This window comes from Taeniopygia guttata, chromosome 2 (genome assembly GCF_048771995.1).
Source record: "Taeniopygia guttata chromosome 2, bTaeGut7.mat, whole genome shotgun sequence".
NCBI classification, from domain to species: domain Eukaryota; kingdom Metazoa; phylum Chordata; class Aves; order Passeriformes; family Estrildidae; genus Taeniopygia; species Taeniopygia guttata.
The window spans coordinates 84,200,001-84,222,820 of NC_133026.1; positions in this window are offsets into that span (position 1 = coordinate 84,200,001).

A 22,820-nucleotide genomic window follows, 5' to 3' on the forward strand; every position below is an offset into this window, starting at 1 on the left:
CAATATGACCTGTTTAAATTTTGATTATTTTGCCAAAAATCTGTCTCAACGGATGCTGTTGTTTTTACAGGAATGAAGAAGCTGTTCATTTTGCTTTGTCTTGATTAGGTTTGGTGTGGTTTGGTTTGGTTTTCTGGGAGATTGGGCTGAAGGCCACATACATGCTTTTCAGGTCCTGGGTATTAGATTGAACAGAAGTATATAATTATGCACACATCCTAAAAGTGTGTGCAAAATGTTGACATTTCCTCAGAGAAAACAGTCCTGAACACTCAAGTTCAGACTCGAATGACTAGTCCCTTATGCATTCTGCTTCCTGGTCACATTTTAAAAATAAGATGGAATAGATTATGTTGCAACTTACTTGTAATAAGTTTTTAGTAGCCTTTAGTTTATTTTCCTTTTTATTAATACAGTTTCTATTCTCTGTGCTGCAAACATCATAGTTGATACATTTCACCAATAAGAGCTCTAAATTCCATATAACATTGTCATAGGATGCATTCTCATCCATCTTTGAGGATGCACAGATGACTTAGAGGGGATGTAAAGGAATTTTTAGTAAGGAAATTTCACTTATAACCACATGAGAGTAACAGTGCTGCACCAGGCACCACTGATTAATTGATTTTGGAATGAAGATGATGTCTTACAAAACCTAGAGAGTTGTAAGTTCCAAGTAAATTCGCCCAGCTTCAGTGGTTTTGTATTTCTGAATTGCTTTTTGTTTGATTTTTTTACCTGAAACAGTGATTTTGCAATTTTCTTAATTTGTCTATTTTTATAATTGAAAAATTTTATGCATTCTTGATTCATGCTTCCTCTTCACTTTAGATGACAAAATAAGATAAAGATAAGAAAATTTAAGCATTTTGAAGTACATGGGCTATTTGTTGTAGCACCTAAAACATAAAGGAAAAACATAAAGGAATACAAAGATGCAGATGAAAAGGTGCAAAAAAAAAAAAAAAAAAAAAGAAACAGTGATGAGTAATAGAAAAAAACTGAATTTTGCCTTTTATTTTTTTCCATCTGAATCCTTTATTGTTTCCCTAGAGGCATTTAATAATCAAAAGGCATCTTCCACCTCCGATGAATCCAGGAAACATCAGAATATGCTGTGCTCAGATTATGCTATAATGACTGACCTACTTGGTCAGGCCTCCAAGTTCTGGCTAAGGCTTGCATTTCTCCTCTGTCAATTGTGTGAGATGTGCACATTTGTTCTCCTGCCTTTCCATAATCATAAATCAGCAACCTGCAGTAAACTCTACTCCTGTGCTGCTATGATACCCTGGTATGTATCACTGCCTTGCTTGTTTCCAGTAATATGCCAAAGATAGAAGATGAATAAGTACATCAGAATAAAGCTCTAGTATGCCATACACATTCTGTCCTTGTCCTGTTTGTCCATCACTGCGTTTCCACTTACTCCCAAAACAGCAAAGATCTTGGACACATTGCTGACAAATGCAGTCAGCAATGTAGCACAGAGATACAATTCTGAGCAGTCTGCTCAAATCTTGGCACACTGACTGACAACTGGTTTGTTACTGCAAGACAATGTAAAATGTGAATGCCATGAAGTTGCCAGTGTAATCTCACTGCTTTCTCTTGCACAGGCTCTGCTGCTCGCCCTGCCATATCCTTGCTTCAGAAAGCTCCCAGGCCTTGCATTTTCTTAACTAAAGGAGAGAAGGACCATGTTCCCTTGATGAATTATATACCTGCCTAAAAGCATTATTACATTTCTGAGAAGGTTATCGTTTGCTCCGAGTTGATAAGCCAACCTGCAGGGCTGACTCTGCAGCTGCCATAACTCTGAAATCAACTGTATTGTATTGAGTTACCTGGCGGAGTAATTAATGTATGGAGTGTACTAATGACACTTCTCAGATTCTCATATTCATATCCCCTGTGAACTTTCTACATGACATTCAACCTTCTCTACTGATTTTCAGCAATTTGTGTGAGTGTGTGGGCGTGTGTGCGCATGCATGCATGCGTATGAGTGTGTGTGTGTGTGTCTGTGTGAAAAACTTACTGTTCTGGGCTTCTGTTTTTGCACTTAAACTCACCAGATCTCACCAATTGCTTTGAATGTACAGATCTAGATGTAAATAATCCACGTGAGTGGGAAATCATAGGACCCACCTTTAACAGTTCTCCCTGTTTTCTGTTTTGTCTTAAGGAAAGGCAAAATGTTTGCTGTGAAAGCAAAGGGAGTAGATAGAGGTGTTCTGTATCCCTTTTGTTTATTATTAAAAAAAAACCCAAAAACAACAACAACAACAAAAAAAACCAGAAACCAAACCAAAACAAACAAAAGGAAAATAAAAAAGCTTTAATCATACATTTAAAGAGAAGGTGTCTGCGAAGAGAGGACCAGTTTTCTTTTTCAACTTTTGCCTAACTATTAAGTCTAAATGGGAGACTGCAGGGGTGGCGAATAATGGAAGTCACTAAGTAGAATGTTGCTCAAAACCATAGGCCAAGAAAGCCTACCTGTCTTAGTAAGACATTAAGCACTTTTTAAAATTAGAATTTTATTTAACTTTTTAAAATTTTTTTTCTATTTTTTCTTTTCTTCTTTTCATTTTCTTTTTTTCTTTTCTTTTCTTTTCTTTTCTTTTCTTTTCTTTTCTTTTCTTTTCTTTTCTTTTCTTTTCTTTCCTTTCCTTTCCTTTCCTTTCCTTTCCTTTCCTTTCCTTTCCTTTCCTTTCCTTTCCTTTCCTTTCCTTTCCTTTCCTTTCCTTTCCTTTCCTTTCCTTTCCTTTCCTTTCCTTTCCTTTCCTTTCCTTTCCTTTCCTTTCCTTTCCTTTCCTTTCCTTTCCTTTCCTTTCCTTTCCTTTCCTTTTCTTTTCGCTAGAGTTTTAGAGAAATGTGTATAGGAATTTTTTGTGCATTTCTAGAGCAGAAGGAAATTTCCTTCCTTAGCAGTGTCTGTCTGTCCTACAGTATAAACTAGGAAACATAATTTAAGCTGTATTACAGCACCTCCATTTCCTAACCTCCAATGCATATATTTGGTGGACACAGGCGTGACAATGACATGTATAATAAACAAAGGAGATGTGACCAGCTTAAATTTCCTCCAGTGTGACTCCTAAGTAAATTCATAAAGGCTGTTCATCTTATATAAGTGATAGAGGGAAATAACTGCCTGAAAATACTGCAATAATGGAAAAGCTAGTTAAAAAAAAAAAAAAGTTAGAACTTAATTTAAATAAAATAATTCAATTTAGGATACAAAATTTGGTATACTTATATTTTCAAATACCATAAGCTAATAAGAACAGAAGTGAAGGGCAAGAGAGTTGGTGCTGGGGATTTGAATCCTCCACTATTTATATTTCAGGACATTTTTAAGTCAGACCAGCTCTAGACTGTTTGCATAGATTGAATTTCCTCTTGCAGATGGAGTGTGGTTTTTTTGCTGCTAAAGATCACATTCCAGTTCCTCCAAATTCCTTCATCCAAAAGAAATCCAGTTTGTGTGTATTGAGACCAATCTGTGATGCAAACCAAAAGATAGCACAGGGACCAGATGAAGGTAATCTTAGATCAGCAGATGATCCCAATTAAACTCTAGTCAGGTATAGTAAAACTGATTACATTCAACTTAATATGCAAGTTATGGTGCTAATTATTTTAGTAATATTGTATGGATTTTATGGGGTTACATGGCAAGGTTTTGGTACAAGAGAGACTGCAGGATGACCTCTGTGGGAGGAGGTTATGGGTTGCCCAGTGACAGGCACAGCAACATCAGGCTCCACAATGAACCTAATTGAAATTGGCAAAAAATTAAATTAATTTTTCATGTATTGAGTCTGTTTTGCCCATGAAGGCAATTGGTAAGTGATATTCCTATCTCTATCTTGGCGTGTGAGCTTTCCTATCCTTTTTTCTGGCTCTACTCCCCCTGAGAAGGAGTGAGTGAGCATCTGGATGTGTATTTGGCTCTTTGCAAAGGTTAGCCTACCACAGTTACATATAATTATTCTGTCTCATTTGCATTGGGTAAAATGCAGAGGAAAACAGTAGAGAAGAAGAAATAAAAGGTAGGCTATGAAGGGCTTATATTTTAACAGATATGTTTTAGTCTGCTTTATATTTTAATAGGAAAGCTAAAGATGTGTCATCCTAAAGTATGATCACCTTAGTCCATAGACAGTCACAGTGAAGGAGTGTTTTACTCTGACATTTCAAAACTGATGTTACAAGTAGGCCTCTTGTGGTTGCAGCCATGAAAGAAACTTATTGGCATGCATATGCAATGACATTAGCTTATATATGCAGTTATGTGTTGTGTTAACTCTTTCACTCTAGCATGAAGAAGCTGCTCCCCTTGGAAGGTTCTTTAGATTTCTGAGTCATCTCCCCCTCAGCAGTAGTACAGATGTGACTGGTACCTTGCCGGGTTGTTTCTCCTCCAAACAAACCCCTCCAGTCCTACAGTCCTGCTAAATGCTAATGTCTTTGCATCTCCTGCTTCTCTGCTCAGTTAATTCAGCTTCTGCCACCTTTAGAGATCTTTTGTTTGCCAGGGACAACTCGAGCTTTATAGGAAGTGGACAGCTTTGTTGGGCACTAAAGAAATCACAGTTGTTAAAAAAACCTTGTGGGTAAGAATAAAACATCTTTCCAGAGCTGGTCAGGATCAAGACACAGGTCTTCCAGAGGTAGAGACACAGGAATTGTACCTTAAGAACCCAACTTATCTCACCCTAGATATGTTCCAGCAGTCTTTATTTGCTGAGACACCAAGGAAGATCTTGATTCTTAAAATATGTCATTAGTGAGAGAAACATGACTGAAGGCTAGAGCCTGAGTCAGGTCTTGAAGACAGCATCTACTTTCTGCCCCAAGGTTAATGCAGGAGGGTTGGATAGGAGATTCATGCAGAAATACTATTCTGAAGATGGTATTTAAAAACCTGTGTCCTTCTGAGCCTTCAAGCCAGATTTTTCCATGGATCGAGAATGGAGATCGGGAGATTTCACCAAACCTGTTATTGAGAAGAGATATCTAATGAATTCCCACAAAGCTGCCAAATGATCAGGATCACTTTGAATTACTTCAGCACACTCTTCTTGAAGAAGACTTCTCAGGGATGCAGGCCACACTGAACAAATGACAATGCATTTGACATTCCTGGTGCAGGAAGAGCACATGACTGATCAACTCCTTCAGTTACTCTGACACTGACAGTGGCTTTTTTCTTTCAAAGCTGGCACCTTGCCAGTGATGAACAGAAGATGAATGGTAAATCAGGTTGCAGAGGCTGGTCCCTTCTACGAGAAGACTCCAGCTACAATCTGTTAATATGGGGAAATTTCCTAAAAGGCCTGTCACTGGTTGAGCAGGATGTCTTTCTTGCAGGGACACTACAGTGGTTGTTGATGGCAAAACAGAGAAAGAGTGAAAAGACTTGCAACTCCCAATGTGTGATCCAAAGCAGAGAAACAATCAGGTGCTTAAAATGACTGGCATGGATCTGCTCCACATTTCTGCAAATATCAGGCTTCCTAAGCAGCAGATTTTGTGTTCATGCTAATAGGATGCAGCAGACAAGGCTCCTGGGACGAGTCAGACTGGACCATATATCTGCTAGGACAGCCTGTCAGACAGATAGAGGACATGGGCTGTAGGATAGCTGGAGAGGTCAAGTTGCTCCAAGTGAAGCACAGAGCGAGCACAGCTAATGAGAGCCAGAGATGGGCTAAGGCAATGCAGATGTAACTGTCTCAAGCTGCTTAGCTGGCAAAGCTGGATTTGAACTTGGCACTGCTGCTGAACTAGCAGTATAGAAGTGGCCTACAGTGCTCTAGGGAGCTTCTGCAACTGAACTGAAAGGGAATGGTGGGTGAGATTTGAGAAGATTTTTCTATTTTATGCCTTCTCTAGAGAATGCTCCATCATCTCTGCCAGAACTGGTTTATGTCTGTGTTTCATAGCAATATATGAGCAAAGAAAATGCTGCTGATTGCAGCACTTGGCAAATAAGTTCTAAATACTTCCCAGGGAACAAAATCCCCAGGTCCTTTTAGGATGTCTTCAGTTTCATTTAAAGATACTCTAAGTTGAACACAGGGCAAAGATAGCTACAGGAGCTATTAACAGTTTCAAAGATTGCACCTAATCTAAGTTTGTTTAGCAAATTATATATCCTCACTCTTGGTTACACGTAAGAGAAACATGGGTTTTAAATGGGCACACAAATACATTCTACTAGCTCTGCGACCTTTGTCTGTGAAATAGATTTAATTTAAGACATCAAGGAAAAATTTCTTTAAAGAAACTCTTTCACAGATGGTTTGCTGCAAGCTGACAACAGGATGAGACCCCAGACACCATTCATCTGCAGGAATTCCAGGCATCCCTATATACAGTGTGTCTCTTTCAACGGAGTCCCTCTCCCCTTGTCCCCTTACAACAAGAAGCAGCCCTCAGTTAATCTCTCTGGTTTGTTTCTTCCTAGATAAAGATAAGACCCAAAGAAAACATAATTAATTTGGGAATTCACTTGGTAACCTGTAGGAAATATAGCTTCAATCACCTTCCAGCCTCTCCCTCTAACTCCTGTTTTAGTCTTTGCCAGCAGGTGCATGATGCTGCTCTGAGTCCTCCAGCCCAGTGTCTGGTCATCTAGGGTGGGCACGGGGAGGTATTCAAGGATTTTCACTTAAGGCACCTTAATGATCCAGAGAAGCTGACTAGGAAACAGCCTGAACTTCCTCTGTAGTCAGAGAGAGATGCTCCCGTGGAGAGCAATTCAGGTCACCTTGATTAGGTTCTTGCTCTGAATTACCCTTTGGAGGAGCCCATCTATCTCCATTAATTACACAGGGAATATAGGAAGCCTATCATGCTAATGTAAGTGTTGAACTGTTGTGCCTGAAGTAAGGCACTATGAAAACCTCCCTTCTATGAGGTCCTGGAATCTTCTGTTCCTCTGCTGAAAATATATAAGGCTTCACTTACTATGGAAGAAAATTCAGAAAGAATTTGCAATCTTTTCTGTCGCACTTGACTTTAAAACAAAATCGCTGTCACATTTTTTTTCAAATGCTCTACTTAAGAAAATGAATGTATAGGTTTCCCACACACTCATGACAATATGCAAAATCACTGCTGGTAATGAGGGCATCACAGCTTCATTCCTGTCATTGCCTTTCATTTTCCCATGTGTCTGAGCTCCATAGTTACTCAAATTGTCATATATATAATTTATTAACACAGAAAGTCATTAAAATGCAAATTCTTCAACTATTTGTTTCTTTCCTAATTCCACACTATTTAATACTAAAAGAAATTCAGCAATGACTGGCTTGATTTTTCTTATTTGCATAGGTGCAGGAGTTTATATTTAAACATTTCTTTAATTATTTTATTGTTTTCATTTATGTGAACTTTGCACACTATTTCTTCCCACTCTTAATCTATTAGCTGTTTATATTCTCATTCCTTATCATGCATTTAATATCATGATTGATTTTTAGCTTAAATATTTTGAAAAGTGTTTCCTCTGAAAGGATAAGCATTATGTGTGACATTTCTTACTTTTTACAGATATTCTGATTTAAGTGTATTTACAATAACTCTTTTCTTCCTGATTTAAGTGTTAAAAGCAATTGTCTTCAGGTGCCTCTGTATAATTATCAGAACTGTACCTAGTGCACAATGCTAATGCATTAATATATAATATATATAGAAAAACTCAGATTGCTGTAATTCACAGATTTTTCAAAGAATTAGTTTCATACTTCCCCCTGGTCTTTGGTCTAAAAGTTGGGGGACTTCTTTTGCTTTTCTTTGTTCTAATAGGCTTTTAAGGCTGAAAATGGATTGTCTAGCAACCACTCTCATGACTTCATAGCTGCATTTATAACAAGGCTGGCACATCACCTTTTGCCTCATCATCATTTTTCTCCAAGGATGGTAAATGAGACAGAAGCATTTAAGGAACACTGTCTAGGAAAGCTTTGCACAATATTCCCTCTACTCAGCAAGTGACATTGATTTCAGTGGTCTTTAGGTCAAGATTAATCTCTTAGCTTTGAAGTTAGCAGAATAATGTATTTGGGAAATATAGTTTCCTCCAGCTCCTTAATTGTTTGAGAATCTTGGAATTAAAATTTTACACAAAGAATGTTGTATCTTGATATCAGAATAATAATAAGTGATTATTGAATGAGAGATGTATGAGCAGATGAAGGAATGACAGAGTTTTTCATTCCTTCTTATGAAATAGTAGAAACTTATGTGATATGTAGGCCTAAATGTCAGGCATTTTTAGGGATTTTTAAGATGCCAATACAGGGTGGCCTTCCCAGGACTAGTGCAATCATCTTAGGTCATCGCCCTACAGCTATTGAATTGCATGAAAGTCTTTTTGTATGATTCTGTACAACAAGCTGGATTGCTATGATGCTGCTATACAAATGCATTGCCATGTTAATAGAAAAATTCTGAGTACTGTTATGTTTGACCTAGATTTAAAAGAAATTACTATTACAATGGTGTGAGAAGTGCAAACCCAAAAAATCTGTAACCATAAATACAATGAAATCAGAGTTTATAACTGTAGTGTCTCCTTATAAAACACAGTAGGGTAAAAATATGTGTTATTTTCTGTTTGTATTTATGCTCTCAGAGTCTTCCACTTGGTAGTTCCTCTGCTCTCAGTTTTGTGGAACTGAAAAATGTGTGCTTTATATAAAGATATGAAGATTTAGATTAGACTCTTATCTTTTTCAAATTTTGTTTCACAAAACTAACCACTTTTTTTTTTTTATACAGCTCCCACAATTAGTTAGTGGAAAATAATATTTTTGTTTAATGTTTTAGCAAAAATACTGTACAAATGTGAATTTGTGAAAAGATGAAAAACTTTATTTTTCTATGTAACCATGTTTATTACAAACTTATTTGTATAAAATTTGTTATAAAAGGGCTAAATAAAACCTATACATTTTCCATGATCAAAAATGAAAAATATCAGCAGTGTCTAAATACCTGGTCCTTTGGGAATACTCTTAGGAAAATGAATAAAAGGAAATTAAGTAGATGACAAAAAGTGTATAAGTGATTAACTTTTTTCTAGATATTGTTTAAAGGAATGTAACAAAATATTGATCAATTTTACCTTTTTCTGTCTTTTATATTACTCTGTGTCTTAGGAAAAGAGTGGCCTCATTACATTAAACATTCATCCCACTGGATGAGCAGCTGAAGAACACAGGCATAGCATTCATATGCAGGGAAGTCAACAAGACCAAGATATTTAAATGAACTGAGGATACAGTCACAGCCTATGTTCAGCACTATTGTATAACACACAAAATGAGGATGTCAGAATACATTTCATGTAGAATGTCTCTATTGTTTTTACAAAGGAAATTTTTGATGGCAACGTATTAATATTTTATGATATCACGTAGGAAAACCTTATCTCATTTATATCCAGAAAACATAACTGAAATGGATAAAATAGAGAAATGCAACAGAGTAAAAAATGTAACACTAAGAATTGTTTACCTATATAGTCACTTTCTGCAGTCCATGTAGACAAATTTGCTTTATTTATAGTGTCTAGAAATAGTCAATGGAGAATAACATCGACAAAATTGAAATTTCCTCTGATTCCTCTGATGAAGGTGGTAGAACTTTCTCCCAACAGCTGTCCTCTACATCCATGGTATTGATACATGGCTAGGAAAGAGTTTAGAACACTCTGAACACATGGAAGGCCCAAATGATGGCTTAGGATTTTCTCCTTACTTAAGAATCCTGATGTAGTCTAAAAACCTACTTTAATGAAGACCTCAAAGAAATAGATATGCAGAATATGCCCAAATGTGGCAGGCTCCGCTTTTTTTCTAGCTCAAACTTCAGCAGTGCACAAGTGTTCATCAGCTATGTAACTAATAGTGGCAAAATAACTCAATATCATGAACTTTTCTAAAGGCTGTGGTGGGATTCATTAAAACCAGGGTAATGTCTTTTACTCATTACATCTTTGTGATTTGCTGGCTCTGTCTATTTCAGACAGTATTGAAATGTCTAACAATACATATAAGCCAGGAATAATATTGTTTTGGCATTAAAGTTACTGCACAAAGAGTGATCATGATATTTGATGGATAATTTAGCTTTGGTTATTCTTCTACCAGGATTTCTTTGGCCCATGGAGGTTCATAATGCTCCAGAAAATGTGTCTTTTCATATTCTTAAGAAAATATACTTATGAATGCTCTGATACATAAATGTGTGCCTTGTGTAGCCCCAGGATGTTTTGAAGATTGTTAGCCCCAGGATGTCTTGAAGAAAATATCCATCTCAATGGGCCTGTTCCTGGGAGACCGATATCACTAACAATGGAATATATAAATCAACCAATAAGCTCACTACTGTAAGGAAAATAATTTCTTTATGTTGTTTTTTAAGCTTGGTTTTTAAAATGCAAATTTTTATAATAATTTTGAAAGAAAATATCAGGTGAGATTTGCAGAAAAGCTCTCTATGTTTTTCTTAATGATGTTATGGACCAAATTCACCTCCTAGTGTATCCCTTCAGAGTGTTGCTTTGGCAACCTTAACCAGAAAGATAATTTTAAAAATTTCTATTCAGTAATCTGTCAGATATATCTACAGCAAACTCAAAGCCACTGCCATCATCTTCTTGCCTTCTTTGCAAATGTATTCACTCTAGTTTTCTTACTCATTCCTTTGCAGATGAAGTTGAACTTAATGTTCCTGCACTGAGTTGGATATATACAAATTTTGGCTGAAATGAAAAGCCCCTTTATAAAGTTCAGGTGCCAGTCAGAGATGGATCACATCTGATCAGGCAGCTGCCTGCTCACTTCTCTGTGCAGAAGGACACATGAACATGACATTTATATAGCACACTTTTTTTTTTCATTGAAAATATATATGTGAAAATTTTAAATTTCCTCTTGCCTTAAAGCTATCCCTGTGTACCTGGCACTGTAACGCTGAAAGTGCTCTAAGAAAAGCTTGGAAGAACGGTGTTGCCTGGAATACCTGCATAGTCAAGTATGTGGCACCAGTGAACAATTTTCAAACAGTATCATCATATCTTGCAGTTTACCTGCAAAATTTTGGCCAAGAGCACAATTCTGATAGAGATTAAAATCAGATATTTTTCATATAAAATTGGATATTTCTTCAGCAGTCTGCTGAGTTTTCTATTGTCTGTATTTTTAATCTCAAATCAAGACTGGAATTTCTAGCAGGCTTGTGTGTCATAGCTTATTGAGTACTCTTCCTATAAGACATTTAGGTGATATATAAATACCTTCTGCAATACCCAAAGAAATCTATTTCTTTGTTGCTGCCGAGATTTTAATTTAAAAACCTAGCGAAAAAAATCAGAATTATAATTTAGATTGATTAGGGTCATGGAAGTTTTTGTAACCTTATTTAATACAGTTCTCTCACCTCATTGGAATACAGAAAAATTGGTGTTTGATGAAACATTCAGAGGTCAGGGAAAATATAGTCTGAAGGATTTAGATAATGAGAAGGTTTATTGAAACATATTTGGAAAAAAGAGATTTTTTTTTTAAATATATATTTTTTTAATTTGCTGCTGTTTCTGTGAGGCCCAAATGCATATGAAGTGTTCATCCAGCAATACGACTAAAATGACAATTTGTTAAAATACGTTGCGTTTCTCTTTTGTCGCCTCATGACCATCTGGTACATTTACTACACTGATGTGACTGTTGATTTGTACTCCCTAAAACAACAAAATATAACATTTTAAAATTTTACAGGTATCTCATCAATTACAAAATATGTGGGAGGAAAAAGCAAAAGGGTAGTATTAAATGAAAACAACAGCAGTATCACAAGATATGTACATATACATGATTACTTTTCTCAAGTCGGTATAGTCACAGTCTCTTTTAACAAATTTTGACTAGCTAACTTTTTCTGTGACTCAATTAGCTGAATCTCAATAACTTAACAGAGAGAAAACTAAGAGGAATATAAACTTACTGTGCTAAGGAAAATCATCATGACCAAATAAACTTCACACAAGAGGAGATACATGTGGTGTCTCCCTTCCTTTCAGAGAAGATCAGAACAAACTGCAGGATTTTGCCATGATCTTGTAACACTATATTTGAAGTGAAAAAAGGAAGATGTTTTAACATCAGAGTCAATTGAAAAATAAGCTATGTGTTCTTAGTAATGAGCATGCTTCAAATGACATCAACAGATTTTATATGCCTCTTCATGCCAAAGACAATTTGAGATCCTCAGATGAGAAAATGAATGCTATCTACAATTTATCCAGAGAATTATTGTCATTGAGGAAATAATTTGTGTTTTGTAAATACATATTTATAGGATAATTTATGTGTCTGGTAAATAATATATGATATGGTAATATAATTAATTTCCACCATCCATTTCTAAATTAGCCAAATATGTATTTAACAAACTTAGTGCTGAAAAGAGCTTAATCACCCATGGGCAAAAGGAAGATTAAACTTGAAACAACAGGATACATTATGTCTTGTTGTCAAAACAAACCAAAACAAAATCCAATTTATAATTTTCCTTGCTAAAGGAACTGTCATTTTATGCCTACAGAGAAAGAATGAAAAAAATCCTTGGGCTTATGAAACAGAAAAAGCCAAGAATATAAAGTATAATTTTAAAGGAAAATATAAAGAAAATATAAGGAAGAATGTGTCTCCTCGGTCAAACCATGAAGAATCTGGGAAAAGTGAAAAACAGCCACCTGCCATTAGGTTTTTGTAATAGACTATCTGAGAAGCTCTGTGTGTAGAACTATGCAGCATAAAGGCAGAAATATTAATATCTGTACTAATTAATGTTATTGTTTTATCATTGAGTCAGTAAATTAACTTGTAAAACAAAGCATTGATTGTTACATAGAAAGTGAGTCAAACTGTTTTCTCATAGATCAAGAGATATTTTTTTCTTTTGTGGGGAGGAAAAACAGTTAAATAGAAGCAAGAGTAGATTTCATTGGCAAGAGGAATCTCTTTTGGGAATATTTACACTGATGAACTTGGCTAGAAGACATACTAAGTCATCCCACAAAAAGTATACTCAAATGCTATTTCAGGATAGAGCAGCTTGGAATGCAGAATTTATTAAAAAATCAAAAATTAAGATCAGGAAAGAAGAAAGTCTGTAATATTAAAATATTTACATTTTATTATTGCATCAAGTACTACCTCTTGTTACCCTAAATACTAATTCCTGCTTTTACTTTGTATAACAAAAAAGTGTTACATAGCATGACAGAGCCAGGCATCTCAGAGAAGAGTTGAAATTGAGAAACAGCCAGTCACTTAATACTGTTTCTCAAAAGAACAAAGGAGTGGGATTTCTCAAGGCATGTGGATGGAGAAGAAGCAAATGGTGGGCAGTTGTAAAACAGCTCTGGGTGAACACTACACACTGTTTTAACCTCAAGAATTTGTTGTTAAGCAAGAGAGATGTCTAAGATCAATGAAAAATAAACTGGACAACTAAAGATCAACAGGACCCAGACTGGGAGACTCAAAATAATAACAGCAATAATAATAACAACAATAATAATAGTAATAGTACAAAAAAATCAACATTTTGAAAAAAGTAGCAAAAAATTCTTCTTTGGAAAAAATACACTTCTGCATCATCTAAAAGTGGCAGATTTCTTCTCCTGCTACTCAGGATCTGTGACAACCTCTGGTATTCATAAAAATTAGGGAAAAATCCTTCAAAAAATCAAAATTAAAATCCTTTCCTAAAATTCTTTCTACACATCTTCTGTATGCCTAAGAAAAACACAGCACCCACTGTGTGTGGTGGTTGGCATGCTCTGGACCTGCCTGGCCATAGTACTAACACGTGCTAACACCATTACCCATTTCCATGATTCAAGTGTTCTGGTACCCATTTTCCCCATGTCTCCCACTATATAATAAGGGGCTCCAAGCATGCTGGCAGGAATTGCTGCTCTTTGTGGTGACTGAAATGTCCTCACGCCATCCCAGTGCTGCCCCAACTGCACTGGGTACACGAGGTGCCCTGGACTGCAAAAAGGAATTGGTCGTGCTCTATGCATTTCAGAGGTGCCTTGGTCCATACATATCTATGCCAGAGGAGATAAGCATGTTATGAAGAGACTGGAAAATTATTGTGTTTTCAACAGCCTGCGCTGCTGAACTGGGTTGAATTATGCCCATCACAGCTTTGTTCTGTTTACACAGTCCAAAGGTAAATTGAGATCTTGGTCTTCAGCTGGGGCTCTTCAGATTGAGAGAAACAATTGAAAAACACATAATAAAGCTGTAATTTATAGTCTCTGGTTTTAAATTATATATTCCCTAAGGGGAAGATTGCACTTTCTGTGGTTCATGGCATGCTGGACTAACCTGTTTCATCCTCGAGAATGATGGGGTGAAGTGCTCTTTTTATCGCATTTCTAAAGCTCAGCATCAATCTCTCAAAGGTCTTTCTTTACTTTAGCTTTGTTGAAATGTCTGTCAAATTTTTAAATTTTTTTCTTTCCTGAAAGCAAAGATTTAAGATTAAAAGAAAAATATTCACCTTCACAAAATATAAAGCTTTCAATATTTTCTTTGCATCTCAAACTCACCCCTACCTTTGCATCAGACCAAATAAAAGAAATTCTGGTTTTCAGTTGTACCATATTGGCAGAAGTAACTAGTTCTCCAAACATTTCTGCCATTGACCAAAGAAATACATGTTGATGAACTGTATTCCTAAGAGATTTCCTCAATATCACAAGAACGTCTCTAGCAGAGTTGAAACAGAAGTGTAAAGTGCTGGCTGCAATTCCCACTTGTGCCTTTATCAAAAAAAGAAAAAAAAAAAAAAAAACAAAACTAACCACAAAGCTCTCATTCCCCTGGATGTGAATCATTTGCTTGTTATTTTTGATGGTTTTCTTATTCCAGCTGTTTTGGAGACTGAATGTCTTTTTATTGAATGAACTTTGCACGTTCATGTCAGGGTTTTTTTACCAAAGTACTGTTTCTTATTCTCTCAAGTAATACATTCAAACAAGATACAGCCTCTGAAAGCCCTTTTGCAATGTGATTGAAATGTGATTTTTTTTAGTAATTTAAAATTTTGCCTTGTGAGTGAAGGAAATGTTTGGTATAGTTTTGTGTTATATTTATATATTTTACTTGATTTTAGGGCTTGGAAAATAGAACACTTTCTGCTTTGTTTCTTAGATTTTACAAGAAGTAATAAAATACATGCTTCAGCTTATTCCATTACATCCCAAAAGAAAAATTTCTAGGTACTAAAGATGAGTGCAATTATTCAGACTACTTGTGGTATAAAATATTGCCAGAACATAGTTCTTGACAGTAAAGTTATGCCCATCTTATGACTGAACTGAAAGCATCTGCACTTACAATAGAGATAAAAGGACCAGGAAATCATGGACAAGCATTTTTATATGCTTTGTAAAAGTATTCATTCCTTTCTATGGATTTTGTGGCAATCGCGATACTTTGGGATTTTGGTTTGGTTTTGATTTGTTTTGATTAGTTTGTCATCACTAATGGAAAGTAGAAATAGGTTCCAGGGTGTTGCAATTATATTTGTCTTTCCTCCCTCTCATTAAGTGCTAATAAACGTGAATGTGACTTGTCCTTATAGTAAAATATAGCAAAGACTGAGCAGCCCCCAACTGCACCCAAGGGAGGAAGCATAAGCAGAGTCTGGCTGCCCACTTGCTTCAATAGAAGTGCACAAGGAATGTGAATTCTTGAGGTGCCAGCAGGGCAGGTAGGTGGAAGGTGCAATATTGGATACCTGGCAGAGTAGTCCTGACGGGAACTTTATACCGAGGAACATAACGGAAAAGCCTGTACTTATGCAAAGCTGATTTTTTGGATATGTATAACAAGGGTAGGTGGAATAAAAATGTTGTTAAAACCAATTAACACATTTAATTAACTTCACCATGTCTACACATGTGACTTTAGATCTCTTAGTCAATAATTTTTATCAAGATACATAATTCCTTTTCTTTAAATTCAGTTTTATGTCTTGTAATTACTGCATTAATGTTTTCCTAGCCATGCTAAAAAGAAGATTATTGAATTGGTCGTTGTTTTCTTGTTTTCTTCTTTAAAGAGTTTCTTTTTGTATATTTGCCTTGTATGTGCTGCAACAAATGTCTCCTGTGGCCCTGCTTCCTTATTTTTTTCTCATCTATGACTGTCCTTTAATGCTCATATTCTGAATTAGATTTTTATAATTATTAAATAACGATGACCCTCTTCCTGTCCTGAAAGCAGAGAACTCTGTAGATTGATAAATTAAGCAAGTTATTGAAACTTAGGTGGCCTGAAACAGTAAGAAAATTTGCTTTGGATTTACCTTTGATTGATTAATAAGGGAAGAATTAAGCGGTTTTTAATATAACCATAATACAATTCTTAAAGGAAAAGTAATGGCTCTGACTAACTCTGAAATATTTGTTTTTTCTTTTTCCTGTAGAAGCAAGCCAAGGTCTCCACTTATCCTAGATAAATCCCAAGTGCTTTGCCTTTGACATGCCTTAGGGTGCTACTTTCAACTGAGTGTTGATATCTTTTTGGATTTTTACTTTTTCTTTAATTTCAGAGGAGAAAAAACAGAACTTTTCAGTTGTCTGCATTTGTTTTATCAGCAAACATCAAAACACTGTGGCTTTTTTTCTGCAACCTGTTAACCAGTCTTTAAAGACAAAATGGAACTGTGGCAGAGTTAATTCTAGTTTTGTGCTATATTGCACAGCCACTATAAAAGGAACTCTGTTAATGTTTATTGTCTATTTTGTGGTGTATTTAAGTGCTTGTGCTTATTAACATTAGAAAACATCATATGTGTGCACAGAAATTGCTGTTTTAGGTAGATATAAAAGTGTAGGTTATTGGAGGGCTGCTTTTACTATTTTCACTGCTTCCTTCACCCTACTAAAAATTGCTAAGGTTGCCCCACAGGCAAATCTTCATGCATCTGGCACACAGCCTTTTTTGTGAACCGAGAGAAATGGCAACAGCAGGAATGTTACACCAGCAGACAATGACCAGAGCTCCCAGGGGCTCAGTTCTGGAATGGCATTCAGACCAACAAACCACCAGCTGTGACTTAGTAATGCTCCTCAAACTTGAGGAGCTCCTAAATGCATCCTCTGCAGCTAAAGGGACTCTGGCATGACTCTGCTGCCTACTGGTAGGGTGGCAGCCACCTGAACCAGGACTGAGTAAAAGGTGGTTACCACTTAAAGCCATTGTGGAAGTTTTTGTAAAGGTTGAAGGCATTTTTCTGCATTTCAGAGAGAACTCCAATATTATTCAAAAGTTCTCAGTTTTCCTTCTAGTTATCTGGTAGGCAGAGGCTGAAGGAAAAGCGAGACAAAAACAAAACTGTTTTTTAATGATATTTCATTAAAAATATTACTTAAGATTAAAATAGTTTGTTAAATCCTTGCTACAATATATTTATTAAAGAAGAGAATGGGGAAAAGGAGGAGGAGTCAGGCAGAAATGGAAAGAAGTGAAGATGTATTTATGTGCATAAAGATGTAGAGTTTTCAGGCAATATTGGAGTTTTTAATGCTCTTTCAAGATAATGCCATTTTAAAAATAGACGTTCAGTGGAGAAAATAAGCAAGCATCCATTATTGTGCTAAGAAGATTGGTGTACTTCTATATTAACACTTCTCTAAAAGCTCTTTGTGATCTACAATAACAGAATAAAAATAATATTTTTTAACTTAGATATGCAGGTTCACTTCCTAAATTAGAAGAAAGACTACAGGCATATGACTAGTTTATATGACTTATAATTTCAAACTTATTTATCTGAATTATTCACTGTGGAATTTATGACTACAGAAGCATTTTCCCCTTAATTTCTGTTAATATCAGCTGCGCGTTTGTCGTCAGACAAAGAGGAACCGTTTTCAAATTCTTCACTCTAAAAGCAAAGATGATAATTTTCTAATGGTTTTCAGTTAGAAAGAATAGTACTTATGTGTTTTTCTTTGCTTTGAAACACAGTTCACAATCCTTATTTCAACACTACTACTTTCTCATAAGACTGTACCCACCATACACTGCAATTCAAGAAGTAGTGGCAGGAAGTCTGTGACAGGAAAGGGAAGAAAAAAGTAAGAGAAAAAAAAGTAAACCAAGCACTTGTAAAATTTACTAATAAAATGTTATCAGATAAGTATTTCCAGATCTTATGGGGTTGGGTATTAATTGGTATGGTATGATTTTTTTTCATTTCTTAGTTCACTTCACCTAATGGTCTGCTCCAATAAGACAAAATCACTCCCAATAACCAAACAAAACACACTGCTATAAAATAAAAAAATAAAAAAAAAAAAAGTTAAAATTGATTATAAGAAGTGTTTGATTTTCATTAAAAAAAAGAAAGAAAGATATTCTGCATCTTTGTGGGAAATACAGTAACTGCAAAGGGGAAATTTATCCACAGCCAAGTTTAAAAAAAGGTACTTTTAACACTGTATCTATACCAACAGGTTCCAAGAGTGTTGTTCTGTTCTTTTAAAAGTTTTAAAAGTTTTAAAGTTTTTTAAAAGTTTTCTTCTGATGTTTACATATTTCTGCTAGAGTTTCTAATGCAATGTCATGTAAATTATCATTGTTTTACATTCTTCTTTGTGGGAGGAGAGAATTGATAGACTATTAGTTTGACCAGTGTAGTTAGAGAGGTAGCAATTTCATCCTCCAATCCACTGTCATTTTTAGAATTCTATATATTGTGAAGTCAGAAATAAAACTTGCTTTCTTTTACTCTTTCAATCTTAGTGTGCGTGCATGACTTATTTCATGTTGTAGCGCAACACAAGAGCCAATTATTTTCCTAGCTAATAGGGAAAAGTAAAAGATTATAAAGAAAGGAAATAGTCCATGCCTTGCATGATGCCTTGCTTCTTACCCTTAATGACATGTTGAACAGAAATATGAGGATGACTTTGGAACAGCTCATTAACAATTGAATACAATAATTTTGCCTCCAAAAAGAGTGCACCCTTTGTCATCCAGTCTTTCATGGGTAGGCTTGCTATCTGGGAGTTAGGTCATTCATCCCAGTTACCATTTCATTTTGTAAGTACTGGTTTACAGAAAACAAGAACAGAGTTTAACTGCTAAGTGAGAAATTTTTGTAAATCTTAGTGTTGTTTTCTCTGGGACTCTGTACCAGAGTTTGGAAATGTGAGTTTATATTAAATGTTAACTTCTGTGTAAGTTAAGTGTCAGTTACATGTTATGGGGTCAGCATATTATTGTATGAATGGATTTTTACTCCACTAAAGCAACCCAACACAACCGTAAAAGCTTCTTGGAGTATATCAGAGATCGTTTCATCCCCCCTTTTCTTCTATGTATATGAGTTTGACCTTCCAGTACCTAAAGGAAGCTACAAAAAAAATTTTTATGAGGGCATTTAGTGACAGGACAAGGGGGAAGGGCTTCAAGTTGAAGAATAGTAGGTTTAAATTAAAAATCAGGAAAAAGTCATACTGAGAGTTGTGAGGCATGGGAAGAGGTTTCCCAAATGATCTGTTTATGCCACATCACTGTAAGTGTTCATGACCAGTTTGGATGAGGGTCTGAGCAGCCTGAGCTTAGTGGAAGGTGTCCCTGTCCACAGCAGGGTGTTGGAACTAGACAATCTTTGAGTTCCCTTCCAATCCAAGACTTTCTATGATTCTATGATAATCAGATGCTGAGAGTGACATTCAACTTACTGAATGAAGGTGTCTGAATTGCAGTCCTCTGTATATTATCAAGTCCCTGAGGCCCCTTTGCAACTCTCAGACTCAGTCAGCAGTGTCAAGAGCAGACTGGAAATGCCTCGCAAAAAGTCGTGTTCTGGGTGACATCATTATTGATATTGCAAAGCCAAACCTGGATGCTCTTCCATTGCTTTTCAACCTTTTGTTTAGACTGAAGGTGAGGTAAACAAAATTATTTTTTATAGCCAGGTCCAGCTCTGAAAACAACATCCTTAAACTTCTTGCTTTTAACAACCTTAGGACTCCTTTGAACTTTCATGACTTCTAATATATTTCGGTTGGCACTAACACTGCTGCAGAGGTGAGTACCTTGGGTACTGTTGTCTCTTGAATCTTTCAGCTCTTGGCCATAACAAAATGCCTCAGGGCCAGTGTCAGGGCAGGAAACAAAGAGATATGCAAAATCCACATCCTGGCTTCACACTGATGTTTTGCCAGAATAATTCACGTCTCATTTCCACCACTAGAGCAACAGCATGAGCTGTATCATCTACATTACAAAAGTTGTGCAGTGTCAAATATTCTGCCTTATCCTTGTTCCTATGGGAAAAGTGATAAACACACTCTGCTTAGCTTAGTTCACCTCATGACATTCTGCTTGTAGTGATATTAAGCATATTTTTTAGTGATATTTAAGTGCTACTTAGTTTTGCTTTTGCTTTGTTTTTACAATTTTTACTTATTTTACAGTAGATTTTTTTTTATCTGAGACAATATCTCTATTTAATGTCATGCCCCTAGTAATTACTAGTATTTGACGTTACCTTAGGGATAAAAAAAAACTTTCTCTTAAGCAATACATAATTATGTATTACTCACAATGATTGATGGTTTGTTGAGTGCAGGATTGTGAAATAGTACTCTGAATATTGCAACATAGCAAGTCCCACCAAATCTCAAGGTTTCAGGAACTGTCACACAGATCAGTCATTTTGTATTATAATCATAAAGGCCTCCCAAAATGATTTAAGCAATAGTAAAAGAAAACACATTCTTCACTTGCAGATTAGAGGCAACTTGATCACTGTAATTGTGGAAAAAGAAATAAGATATCACAAAGGAAAATAATCTGGAGACAGTTCAAATTTCTTCTACTCATTTGCTGGATGTTTCTTAATGTTATTTGATATGACCTCTAAGTCACAGCAGTTCTATTAAATGAAGTAAAACTGCGCATGCATCAAACCTTTAGGAAAATAAGCTTTTTCAGAATTTCTTCAAAGAGGAATGCTTTGAGCACACAGAAGCTAAAAATATGTGGCTGCAGCTTTTCACCTCAAGAGTGTGCCCAGAAGGAACAGGATGGCATAGTGAGCCAACAGCAAACCTTACCTCTGATCAGGTTAGGTGACTGATGTCCCTGCTTTCTGATAAGTGTGAAGATCTTCTCAAACTGTCTAGCTTTGGGATATAAATAGTTTATTTTGATGAAGAACTCCCCTCACCCTCCTCCTTCTTCTTCCCCCCCACACCCTCCCCTGCTCCACATTCACATATTCATGACTTCATGACAATATACAGAAGGGGGAAAAAATATTATGGACAATAATATTCCAAGACAATGCAGAGATACAAGGATGAGAGTAATTTGAACATCTTAGGAGCTTAGCTCACAGATAACAGATGGGAATGATTTATAATATTCCTATGTAAAAACAATCAGAGAGTGATAATCATCTTAAAATTTGAGCAAATTATAGAAAAGACTAGGTAACACTTCATAAAAATATGTAACAAAAGACATGGAAAATGGACACTTGCACTACTTTGTTAAGGAAGCCTCCCATTTTAACCCTTGCTGAGACTCCTCGACAGTAACTCTCCAAGGGACTTTCACTGTTGAGTTCACAGCCCTTTCATACTGGATTGACAGGTGCCCTGATTGACTCCCCACATGCCTCACTCACACAGCCAGACCTGGTTTCCTTACTGGATCCAACTCAGGTTTACCATAACATAGTCTCAGATATCCAGTTCCATAAATCAATTTATTCATGGCACATTAACACAGAAACATCTCCAGCTGTTTTCTACCAACAAAGCAATGGCTAGGCTTTTATACCCTCACAGTGTGCCCACAGAAAATCATTGCTCTTCCTGCAGAGTACTCCATTCCTGCTGAGTCTCCCCATGTCCATCCACCTGGCTGCCACCACCTGTCTTCATGCCCTTTGTTCAACAAAGTGTTGGCATTTTACAGCTGCTTGTCTAGAGCTCCCACCCAGAGCTCAACCTGCATCTCAATTTTCATCATACAGATCCAGCTACCAGCACCGGATGTATTCCTCAACAACTTGCACAGACACTAGTGTTTAGCAGGCATGGTTGTGTATTCAACTAAAAATAAGCTAGAACAGTCCACCAAAACTCTTTTCTCTGATTTGCATGCAGAACAGCTATTCCATTTAACAAGACTCACTCACACAGAACTGTAGGAAATGGAAAACTAAATCAGCCCCCTTGACAAGCCTAGAGAATTAAAACTCAAACCTGCTAATATAAAGAAAATACTATCATACACTTTAAATTAATGTTTTATAAACAAAAATATAGCACTGGAAACCAGAGCTATATAAAGCATTCCAGTGAAAATACTTTTGACTTTTCCAAACAGGAAATGTCATTTTTGAATATATAAATTTTTCTTCCCCTTTAGAGCATGACAGTTTTGATGGCTCTAACACAAGATGGAAGAGAAATTCATCTGTGTTTTGGCAATGACACAGCTTGCCATGCAAAGAAAGTGGTTTGTTCATGGTACAAAGCCTTAGAGCTGACCTGATGCAAAACAGGAAGGTCTTCAAGACCTTTTCTTTTCATGTGTAATTGTACAGCATGTCATCAGCTAAAGTAAAAAAGCAGTGGACATTTATCTCTATCTCTTACAATCTCCAAGAGCTTTAACAAGTGGGAAGGATGCCAGTATGACAGGGATACTTCTTCTCTAAAGTGCTGGAGAGAGGAA